General features: G+C 42.5%; 1 protein-coding gene across 1 annotated transcript in view; it reads right to left on the bottom strand.

The window, feature by feature from the left end:
* Positions 1-12,355, bottom strand: part of LOC122815754 (26S proteasome regulatory subunit 7) — a 583,850-nt gene that overhangs the window by 346,191 nt on the left and 225,304 nt on the right. The window lies entirely within an intron of this gene.

Raw genomic sequence — 12,355 nt, 5'->3', positions numbered from 1 at the left:
AACAGATAAATGTAAGCACTGGATATACACTAAGGGGTAGTAAACTGTGAATCCATGGTCTTGCAGAACTCTGTGCAAGACTCTGCAGTCAAGGATCCATAAATGGACTTTGACAGTTCCTTTGTCAAGTCTCTTTGAAATCTTTTCAAATGAGCTAGATAGTTTATCACATGGAACACAAAAGTCACTGAAGAGTTAGTCAGCTTTTCAGATTTGTCCAAATCCCTAAACTCCCTGTTAGGGGCAAAGACAAAAGAGCTCTCCTTCAATAGCTCCTTTTTTGTGGCTGCTGCCACCACCACAATGACAAATAATGTGAGTGCTTTGCTCTCGTGGGGTCAGTCTCAAGGGTCGAGGAGGTAAGGGACACTGTTGGAAGTTAGAGATGACTGGGCTATCAGCTTAGGCAAAGGTATCCCAATGGTAATGCTCAGTTTCCAAACCACAAGATCAGATGGTCAGATTGGGAAAAACCAGATGAGGGGTGGGTGGGACCCCCATCTGAATCTGGGTCCTCAAGAAATTCCACATCATCTTGTCCACATCTGCTTCAAACAAGCTTTTCAACAACAGTATCAACATAAAAGAGGAAGCCATTGATGGTGTCCTAGAGGACCTGTGAAAGTAATTCTCTTGGAGAATAGATGATCAGAGCTGGGGGCTGACAGGGTCTGGGGAAAACTAGCTTTGAATTGCAAGTGTGGAATCAAAGATCAGATCCAAATTAGCTACAAAAAGGAAACATATCCAAAGGTCTAGAAAGCTTCAGTGCTGGAGCTGTAGGTCCCGAAAGATCAGAATATTTCTTCTTGGACTCCTTCTCCCAAGGTCTATCCTCTTCTTTTTCTCTGTCATTTTATTTCTCCCTCTCCTTATCCATGTCCTGGCTGCCCTGGTTTCCCTTTGACTTATCCTCTGATTTTTTTTTTCTTATGGGAGAACTGCAGAGGGAAGAGACTGATTCCCCCAATGTGTCTAGGAGAAAACCTTTTAATACCAATTTAAAATGATGGTCTGAGAGGGCCCTCAGCCAAAGGCAGAGCACAGCTAGCAATTCTCATCCAAATGAGCTGCCCCCAGGCAGTACACACACTTGGAGAGGAGGTCTTGTGGGAGGGAGTTTGTGATTACACGTGATGCACTTTTTAAATCCAGAAGCCTTGTCGGACATCTCTGTGGGGAGCAAACTACATTAACACATAACTTAAAGCACAAGTTAACACCCAAACAAGCTGTTACAATAACAGCAAACAGCTACAAACAACTAAGTAACAACAGACTATTTATCTAACTACTGAAAGACTAGCCTAAACAGAAAGCTACAGATGTGAAAAAAATATTTTTTTAAAAGTATAACGGGACGAAAGGGTGGGAAACATCAACTGCTAACAAAAAATATGCAAGACTATACACCACAAACAAAGGAAATAAAAATGAATTATAGTTCTTTGTCAGAAAAAAGGGTAGAAAAGTCAAATACTAACAAAAGTACCAAATGGGCTGAGTGGAATCGTGTAATTTGCACAAGCTGCCAACCATTTATGAGGAACTGTGAAGGCAGTGGAGAATTATGGGTAGAGGGGAGGAGCCTCAGCTTTGGATCAAGAGTCTGATAGTTACCAGCTTTGTACCTAGTTAGATCCGATATATAAACAGTTGAGGCAGACGGATAAGACAACACTGGATCTGTAAAATTTGAAAGGGAAAATAAGGCTGTACTTAGATAACAGATAACATGCATAATTTCAGAAAGGCTGCTGTTAAGCAACTATTTTTGATAACGTCTCCAGTGTACAAAATGTTTTAGTACAACTGTATAGGGAAAAGAATGCAGAAAAAATCATCACCAAGCATAGAGAACCTATGACAGAGAAAAATATCAGAGATCCTATAGAGGTATTAGACAGCTTTCAGAAATTCTATGAAAATTTGTATAAAGCAGAAAAATGTGGAAATCAAGAAAAGGTAAAAATGTAAATATTTAGATAAGACTTAATAATGCTATTGTTAGAGGAAGATGAGGCTCAACAATTAATAATTAAGATGGGAAGAGATGAAAGGAAACTGATGATGCAGAATCATTCAGCAAAGAAGTCTCCAGGAACAGATAGTGGAGGTCAGTGGTGAAAAAAGTGATAAAGATCTGTAAGGTTTTAACAGTATTTTAAAAGTTGTGGATGGTAATTTTTAATAAAGAATAAAGGAAATTTAATTGAGAAGGGAAGGGGGTGAGTGTGAGATAAGTTGATGGTCCCCAAAGAACAAGTTGATTTTAGGATGACTTCATTTTAAGGGATATTTTACAGCCATGCAGCTATGGCTCACATACATAACACAAGCTGAAGGTTACAAATCAAAGTAAAAAGGAACAACAATGAAACAGAACAGAGGGTTCAAGAAATAAGGACAGTGTAGGATTTTGACTGCAGGTCTTTCAAGATAATAACTAGAATCATACAGAATATTATGTACATAAAGTGCCAGAAAGTATTCCAAGAACTAAGCCAGAACAGGAATGCAGAAAGGACATTTTGCAAATAGGGATGACTGCAAGTAGGAGGGGTTATAAAATAGGCAATGGGGGTGGAATTTACTGGGGAAAAATGCAAAGGAACCAAGGTATTGGGAATAAATAACTAAAGAGAGAAATGTAATGGAGTAGGAAGATGCCAAGCAGAAGGCTGGATTGCAGGTTAGAGACTATCCTCCCTCTCCAACAGAGACTGATATCACAGCATAGACAAAGAGAAAGGGATAAGGGAGTGCTAAGTGAAAGACCAGCTGTGGTACAGTTTGTAGATGAGTCTAGAACAGAAGCTGCTGTTAAAAGAGTAATAATTAATAGGGCATTTAAATATTACATTACAACTACATACTTTTCCCGAGACGTCAGGCGAAGGAGAAACATGCTTAGTTTTAAGTTTCTTTTTCTGGGGTGTGACATCCGCTTTAACAAAGCATGGTGGATTGGACTGTGACATACCTCTACTGAAGTTCCAGTAACCTCGTCCCTCACCAAGACTTGAGGTATGCATTGTGGTTCCTTAGAAAAAATTACCTCAGTTTCCCCCTTCTCTACCATCACAGCAGAGTCAGTCTCTTCAGACGTGCTAAAAACAGACACAATACAGGCCTCAGTTGGAGATTGTAGCAGCAGGGATGTCTGTGAAGGATTCAGACATTCCATCAATTCCTGCTGCATCTCAGCAGGAACATCTGAGTCAGACAGATCATTGAAGATTCAGGCCTAGATTTTCTTGTTCTTTTTTCTGTATGACCGGGAGGGATCAGCCATCTTGATGCGCTAGTGACGCTGTAGACACTGGGTTTCTATGTAATTACTTAAAGAGGAAAGTCTCATTTATAAGGTTTTAGGACTGAACGACTGGCAGACTTTACATTTTTCAAGTTATGTTCAACCCCTAGACAAAAATACTGGGAGTGAAAGTATTTAAGGGATATGCCAACCAAAATCACATTTCCCCCTCTTAGCTGACATTAATAAATCTTTTGTAATAAAGGCAAGACAAAAGAAGGTTTCCCAACTGGGTACTCAGCTGACTAAGTCTAGGCAATGGTAACAGCAATGACAATGTACAGTGCAGACTGACAAGAGCAAACTTCCTGCGTTCGGCTGATGGCAAGATCGTCTGAGGATCTTACACTCATGCATTCACTTATGCACTGCTAGACCCATGGGCGGTAGTCATACACTGGACGTATGGAGCATTTAGAAGGTTTTGGCTTTGGTACACCAGCCGGACAAAAGGTTACGTCAGCACGATAACCCATCTGTTTAGAATTCTGCAACAGTGATCCAAGGAAGGACATCAAAAATTACAAGAAAAATTAAAACTGTAATAGTGTAAAAAAACTGTAATAGATAATTTGTGGCAAAAGTTTTGCAAAGGATATTACTTTGAACTTTGGAACTTTCACAAACTGATGTAGAAATTAAATATATAGGACTGATCTCCATGAGGCTTCTTTCTTTGGTACCAGAAACATTCCTGAATAAAACCCCTTCCCTGTCAGATGCAGAAGAACATGTTCTATGACCTCATGAGTGAACAAATGGTGAATGACAGGAGGAAAAAGAGGGTTTTGATGTGGAAGGTGAGGAGGAATCCCCTGAAAAGGAGGAAGGGACTCCCACTGCCACCTCTACCCCTGATTGATTAATGTCAGAACCTATTTGTCTGATGCTACCTGTGACAGCCAAATTATGGAGAAGATTTAAAGGTCTGTCAGAGTAGAAAGAAGGGGTGACAATAAAGGTCTGTCAGAGTAGAAAGAAGGGGTGACAATTAAAAGACAGTCATTCAGACTTACTGGACTGTCGTGGCTTCTAGAAAGCCCCCCCCCCTTTTCTGGAGCATCCTTGCCACTGTTCTTTTGAAAGTCTGCTTGCCAAAGGTTTACAGCTTCTTTTCACTTTGCCTTTTATAAAAATATCATGAGGAAGGTGTAAAACTTGGAGAAGCAAAGCTGAAAAATCAGAGGCACACCTTGAATCAGTTTCCTCTCTCAAAGTTTTTCAGGACATCAGCAGTAAAGACTGTCCAAAGAAGAAGTCAAACTCAGCATCAACATCCTCAAGTACATTTTGAGTAACTAATCATACAAACCTTCTCATAACAGTTTCATTAGCAGCTGCTCTGAAAGAGAGATCAGTAGATTCTTAGGCATACTTTAAAGGGTGTTTAGTTACTTGAGAAACAGTAACAATAATTGTGTTTAGACATGATTTTCCCTCAGTAGATGGGGGAAGTGGCTAAAATGTTCCTCATATTTTCAAATGAAGCAAGCAAAAACTTTTAACATGAGCATGACACTTAATAATTTATAAGTTAAAGTGTGGCAGAGAAATGCTTTTTTTCTCCAAACCCATCAAAAGCTTTTCAATCCTTATCAGCAGGGGTAGGGGATTAGCATTTACCAAATGTTTAGCTGCAGAAGCATTTGCCATCACTGCAGGGTAAGATCAGGGATTAGAAAACAAAAACCTATAAGACTGAGGGACTTAAATTCATCTGCCTTTGTAATAAAAACATACTCCAAAGCTGTAAGAGCACGAGGAAAAGGAATAAGGTGAGACAATTTCAGTTGTAAAAAATCATAATTCTTCAAAGAAACTGGAATGTCACAATGTTTTCACTGAAAGAAAATGATTTACACTGGATATGGTTTCAGAAAAAGAAAAGGAAATTATCCCACATAACTCTCAGAAGAATTACACTCTTTAGAATCAGAATTATACATCTTGAGGAGGAAAAAAAAACAGAAACTGACCTCTCAATCAGTTCCCTGTTCAAAACCTTGGGAAGTTCAAAAACTGAAAAAATAATTTTGTTTTACCAGTAAAATTAGAATGAGAAGGGCCTAAAACCTGAACTAAACCCTGAGCAAAGTCCAATAAATTATCCCTTTCTAAAGTAACAGGACAGGAAAAGATCAAAGTTTAACTTTCTGCTTCTTCTTAACAGGCAATTCTCAAGACGCAGACCAACAACTGTCAAGGAAATCACCCTAGAGAGCAGGCATTACAGTCCAGCTAGGCTGGGAAGCATTTCCTCCAATTTAGAGACTAACAAGAGTGGCTTTCTTACACCCACAAAGAGCAAGCCAATAGCCACAAAGGATGTGTCTAACTCCTGGTCTATGATGGCCAAAGGGCCTAACCAGATGAAACCAAGAAAGAAGAAGAATGGTCTGAGGAATCAGGAATGGCCACAACACTGTCACTCAACTGTGGCTGAGGCAAACTAGTAGCCTGCAGAAGGGGCAAAGGCTGTTTAACAATTTTCTTCTTTTTGTGGCCAGAGGAAGGAAGAACTGAGAAACCGGAAGATTTTTCCATGGTAAAGCCACAAATTAAGCTTGAAGTTTTGGAACGGTGACAGCAGAAGTCAGTGAAAGGAAAGTACCAAAACGCAGTGCTTTAATCATGCAAAACATCATGACAAGCACAAAATACACTTACCCCAGCCACACTTTAAGAAATTATTCTTCATAAAAATTCCAATAAACCAATAGTTTTAATCAATAAAACAGTAAGTCAAAAAATAGAACCACAGACTTTTAGGTACCTGAAAAGTTGCATGATATTCCACTAGCATAAAATAACTTTACAGAAAAAAATATGTTTTAGTCATGAAAATAAAATCTATAAGGGTTTTTCTCTGAAAGGAATTTATCTACCCAGCAATGGAGAAATGTTAGCAGACTACAGATCCTTGTATACCCACAACAGGAGCATTCCAGCAGCAGGGAAGCTTTTAAGGGCTTGGCATCCAGGTCACTTGTTTTGCCCTTGCTCTGCTCGAGCTTCCAATGGTCTGGACATGTGAAAGCTGCTCTTAAGCTTGGGAAGCTTAAGGTTGTTATAGCCTATGTAGAATATAAACCCATACAGTTAATGCTATTCCAGCAGTGATCAAATGATAAATATCAGAATATACCTCTTTCAGGCAAAAAAATCTGTAGAATATCTATTAAAAAAAAAAAGGCACCATAAACATATCTGCTTTCTAGACAAGGGCTAACTTCCACAACTTCTTAGATATTCTCCTAGCATTTCTCCTACACCCCTTCCATTTCCTCTGCAATAACAAGTCCGATGGATTCTTTTCTTCCTCTCTTGGGGAAAGCTTCTACTTTGTACATACTGAATTTGTGGATAGGGATAGCTACCAACTAACCAACGTCTACTGTAACACTTCCAAAATACTGTAATACAAACACATTTGCTACAGACAACATCACGTCAAACACTCTATGGCCATCCACTTACTTATCATCTGTTAACTGTTGGCACTGTGATAAGCTGTTTGCTAACAGTTAGAACAGCTTTTTAGGAGGCTTTGAACTTTGTAACAATGCGTCACAGTGAAATGCAAGTTGCTTACTGCTTGTTTAACAAAGGTGTATTAAAGTATTATTAGAGCATTGCTGTTGGTTCCGCATTTTTTGTGCCAGTTCACCCCCACGAACCCCCATGTCCATGCTGGGTATATCGGCCATCCTCCTACCTCCCAGACTTACTCTGGTACTGCTGAGGCTGGCCGTGAATCCTAAGGATGTCCTGAGAGCTCAGCTCATCTCTCCTTCCAACTGGAGGTTTTTTTTATGTTCTATCCCACTACCCCACATTTGCTGATTGCTTCAACAGGCAATCCCCCTCTATAGACCATGCCTCTCCTTTGGGAGTTACCTCACAAAGAGGATCCTATGCTTTAAACATTTGTCCTATATAGACGAACTCAAAAAACTCTAGCTTTACTCTGTCTCATATCGCCTACTTAGAGGCGATCTCTGCTTGGCATACAAAGCCATGTCTGACCCAGTGTTGCTAGACATGCTTTATCTGAAAAAGTCTCAATCCCTCCACACAACACGCTCCAAAGACCTCAACCTCATCACCACAATAAACAGAACCTGCTGGAGGGACAGGTTCCTAACCCAGAGACTTCCCATACTCTGGAATAGACTCCCCATTCGTGTCAAGCAGAGCATTTCACTAGCCCTCTTCAAGAAAAATCTTGATGAGTGGATGGGTAACAGGACATTCACCACGGGGATCACTTCAACAGCCTTGCTCGATAGGGCCACAGGAAACTAATGTCAGGCAACAGGACTACTGGGAATATTCTTGAGCTAGGCTTGTGTTGGCTCTAGGGCTATTAGCCTAGTACTCACCTATGAACCTATGAGCAAGCACCCCCCCCCCCGAACAGACATGCCCCTCCCTGCTGCTCTGTCAAGTCATCTAAGCTGCTAATCGAACCTTGGCTGGCTGGGTCATAGTCAAGGGTTTATCCCTCTGTGCCACCAGAGCCGTTCTGTATGGTCAGGATTTTGTAATAGATGCAAATTCCTTGTATGTAGATAACAAAAGCATATACCATTTCTGTCAAATGTCCGTAAATCTGTGTTTGATATTTCCTGCTATGCCCTCTGTAATTTTTGTGCCTTGGCACCTGAGTCACAGCTCAAAAGATATGTTTGGGAAGGTAGACACTGTTTTATTTGAAATGGATGGTTAAGGAGAAATGCTAAAACAGATATAGAGAATAGGAGAGAACTTAAAGCAAAAGGAAAGGAAACCCAAATACAGTTAAAAAACTATGTAAATGTAGTGTTATAGTTTAGAAAAAAAAATTAAGGCTATTAATAATCATCAGTAGTATGGTATCATACAGACAGATTAGGAAAAGGTAACTCAATAGGGCATGAAGCATTAGTAACACCTTGGTAAGTTACACAAATATATGGACATTTTATTTTCTCACGAATGGCAGATACAGTAGTAAAAAAGTGGTAAAACAAGAGGGGGGTTGCTGTGAGGGCTTGGTGCATCTCATTTATAAGAATAATGGTACTGCGCACGTCTCTAAGGAATTGAAGGTACATGGGTGTCAACTGAGGTGGAAACGTAAGACAGATGAGCCTTCAGTTGCCTAGGATATGTGACTGGGTAGTCAGGAGGGTGCGACCTGGGACACAGTCCTGTCAAGAGAGAGAGATGGGTGGGACTGTGAGTTGGCGCTCAACACAGTTGTTGATAAAAACCAAGACAACCCATGAGCAGATGAAGCCACAGGGTTTTCTCTTTTCTGATGCCTAGTCAACTTCCTAACAGATAAACCTGAGACTTGAGGATACAATAAAAAAAAGAGTTATGTACTTATCATAACTTGGCATCTGTGATATCCTATGTCACTGTTCATCACTCTTGTCCTGGGGGGGTCTTAGATCTGACATCGGATCCGAGCCGGCAACTTTATAGACGGCTTCTAGGCTTGAGCTCTTCCCACTCCCATGATCCCTTGCTGCCCTCTAACCCCTCATATCAAGTTTGTCCTAAGCTTGAAAGAAGCTAAGGAAGACCTTGACCACCACAGAGAACATCTCTACATCCTCTAGATCTCACAGGACGGGGAAAGGATGGAAGGATATTGATGAATAGTGACATAGGATAACACAGATGCCAAGTTATGGTAAGTACATAACTCTTTACCTGATGTTATCCATGTCACTATTCCTCACTCATGGGTCAGAGTCCCCAGCTACCCTGAATCCTGGGTGGCCTCATGGAAGAGCAAGCCAAAGAACTGTGGAGCCAAAGGAAGCCCTCTTACTGGAGATAATGTCAAGCTTGTAGTGATTGACAAAAGTATGAGGAAACGACCAGGTGGCTGCCGCACAACTCTCATCTATGGAATGACAGGCAAGATAGGCAGCTGACGCAGCCATTGACCTAGTGGAATGAGCACTGATTGGATGTGCTAAGGATAAGCGTTTGGATGAATAAGCGAAGGAAAGGCACATCGAAGTCCAATAAGAAATAATAATTTTGAAAACCTCCTGACCCTTCCTGTTAAGAGAGAACGCCACAAACAGCTGGTCAGACATGTGGAAATGCTTTTTTCTATCCAAGTAGAATCATAACTGCCTATGCACATCTAGTGTATGCAAGAGATAGTTCCCTTTATTAGCAGAATTTGGGAAGAAAACTGGCAACTGAATTGACTGGTTCAGACTTGCTTCCGTGGCAACCTTAGGCATGAATGAAGAGTTACTCTGCAGAGCCACTCTGTCTTTATGAAAAACCATGAAAGACGTTTTGATAGAAAGAGCCTGTAATTCTTGAACTCTTTTAGCTGAAGTTATGGCTACTAGAAAAGCCATCTTCCATGACAAGAACTTGATATCACATGTGGCAGCAGGCTCAAATGGACTCTGTGTGAGAGACTGCAGCAGAAAAGAAAGGTCCTGGGTGTTGGGATCCTTGACAGGAGACCACAGCAGAAAACCCCCTTTCAAAAATGCCTTATACAAGAGAGAGGAAAAGGTAGGTTCCTCGCAAACATGAAAGTTGCAGATAGCTGCCAAATGTACTTTGATAGTACAGAAGCTAGCACCAGCTTGAAAGAGTGAAGACAAGAAGAGCAAGACATCTGAAATGGGAGCTGAAGCGGGATCCAGACTGTGCTGCTTAGCCCAAATAGAGGACCTTTTTCACCTACTGGAGTAAATCTTTCTAGTGAAAGCCTTCTGAGAGGCCAGAATAATGTTCTTGACAGGAGAAACCAGCCTGGATTGTTTCAAGATTAGCAGACATGGACAAACCATGCCATCAGATGAAGCGCCTGGAGGTTTGGAAAAGGAAGCTGACAGGGACTGGAAATCAGACCCAGAATGGGATCTAGTACTCAAGGGGTACTTCAAATGAGACCGTGGAAAGGGGAACCACACATGTCTAGGCCAAAAGGGGGTGATGAGGATCAAGGTGGCCTTGAGGCGACGAGCTTTCTGAAGTATTCTGGGAATGAGAGGTAAAGGAGGATAGGCATAAAGGAGACCAGGAGGCCAATCATGAACCAGAGCGTCCACGGGGGATTTCTCAACAGGGCGAATCAGGGCGAAATACCAACTACATTTTTGGTTGAGAGGAGAAGCAAACAGATTGCAGTTCAGTTGACCCCAGCAAAGGAACCTCTCTTCCACCACTGAAGGATTCAAGGACCACTCATGAGGACTCAGGATTGTCCTGCTGAGTCTGTCTGCTAGTATGTCGGACTCTCTGGGAATATGCATTGCAACAAGAAAGTACCCCAAGGACATTGCCCATTCCCACACCCTCATGGCCTCATGACAAAGCAGATGCAAACGTGTGCCCCCCTGGTTGTTGATGTACCACACAACAGCCACGTTGTTCGTGTGAACTGCAATGGTACCTGGTGGGAGGCAGTCCTGAAAGACTTGCAATGTGAGGAGGACTGGCCTCATCTCCAGAACACTGATATGCACTTTGGTCTCTGCAGCAAATCACGTGCCTTGGACCGCCTTTCCCTGAAAATGTCCCACCCCACCCCAGCAGGGAAACGTCCAAGGTCACTGTGGCGCTGGGGGGAGGAAGAGAGAATGGTCTGCCTGCAAAAAGGTCGGGAGATTGGATCCACCAAAGCAGATGATGCCTGCACGCTGGAGAGGGATGGAACTGGGTTATCATCAGATGCTACAGGGAAGACCACTGAACCACTACAGGCCACTGCAGAACTCTCATGTAGAATCTGGCCACGGCACCAGATAGATCGGCACCACCATGGACCCTAAGGCCCTGAGAATAAGGTGAGCCTGAAGATGAGTCTGGTCTAGAAGGCATTAGACATGGGTTCGGATGAGATGTATGCGATGGAGAGGTAGGGCTGCAATCTCTGACACAGTGTCCAACTGGATCCCGATGAATTCCAAATTTTGGGATGCAATCAAGTTTGATTTGGGGAAATTCACTGTAATCCCTAAGTGAATAAACAGTTGGAGTAGGTACTGACAGGCAGTGGCCAGACGATGCTTGGTGGGAGCTGTGAGGAGCCAACTGTCAAGGTACAGAAACACCTGGAATCCCTGCAGTCTCAGGTGAGCTACGATCACTGCCATACACTTGCTGAACACCTGGGAGGCTGTGGAGAGGTCAAAGGGTAGGGTCCTGAACTGGTAGTGATTTGCCCCTATTTGAAAGCAGAGATGTCTCCTGCAGCACCTCTACATTTTTATATGATAGTACGGGTCCTAGGGATCCATGGAGCACATCCAATCGTCCTTGTGCAACAGAGGCATGATGAACTGGACAGTGACCATCCAGAACTTGGACTCCATAACAGACAGATTGAGATTGCTGTGTCCAGGACTGAACTCAGGTCCCCCGTCTTCTTTGGCACCAATAAAAAGCAAAAGTAAGTTCCAGATTCATGCTGTCCTGGGGGATCTCTTGGATGACTCTTCTGAAGTAGCTTCAGCACTTCTTCCTGAGGTGGCTCCCTTTGATGGGATGTTGCATTGGGGAGGTATCTCCTGACAGGAGAGTAATGCCTGAAAATGATGTTTAGCACCCAATGATTTTTTGTAATACCTGCCCAGGCCAAAGGGTGCAGAGACAAACTACCCCCGACTGCCTCCAGGGCAGGACAGCCGGGCAGTGCTTCAGAAGTGCTGCTGGGGCTTCTGAGAGAAGGGTTCCCTGGAGCCCTTTTTTTGCAGACCTCTTCTGCCCCTGGAGTGGCATATGCCATTGCACACTCTTCCCTGACCTCTAAAGGAGGGCTCATCATGAGCATCTAGAAAGGCATATTTAATAATTGCGAAACCACATTTTCCTGGCCTCTTGCTGCATCTTGGAAAAGGAGAGCTGAGTGGTGGAAAATCTGATTCCCACAGCCTACAAGTCTTGCCTTCCTGCTCACTGCGGGTAAGTGTCTCTTTGACCGACGGGCCAAACAAGGTAGAACCATAGAGGGGGCATTGGTGAAAGATATCTTAAAGGACTCCACAAATCTGCAAAGGCACAGCCAGG

This window comes from Protopterus annectens, chromosome 11.part0 (genome assembly GCF_019279795.1).
Source record: "Protopterus annectens isolate FY-2018-M chromosome 11.part0, PAN1.0, whole genome shotgun sequence".
NCBI lineage: Eukaryota > Metazoa > Chordata > Ceratodontiformes > Protopteridae > Protopterus > Protopterus annectens.
The sequence above is the reverse complement of the archived record's forward strand: the minus strand, read 5'-3'. Positions and strand labels throughout refer to the sequence as shown.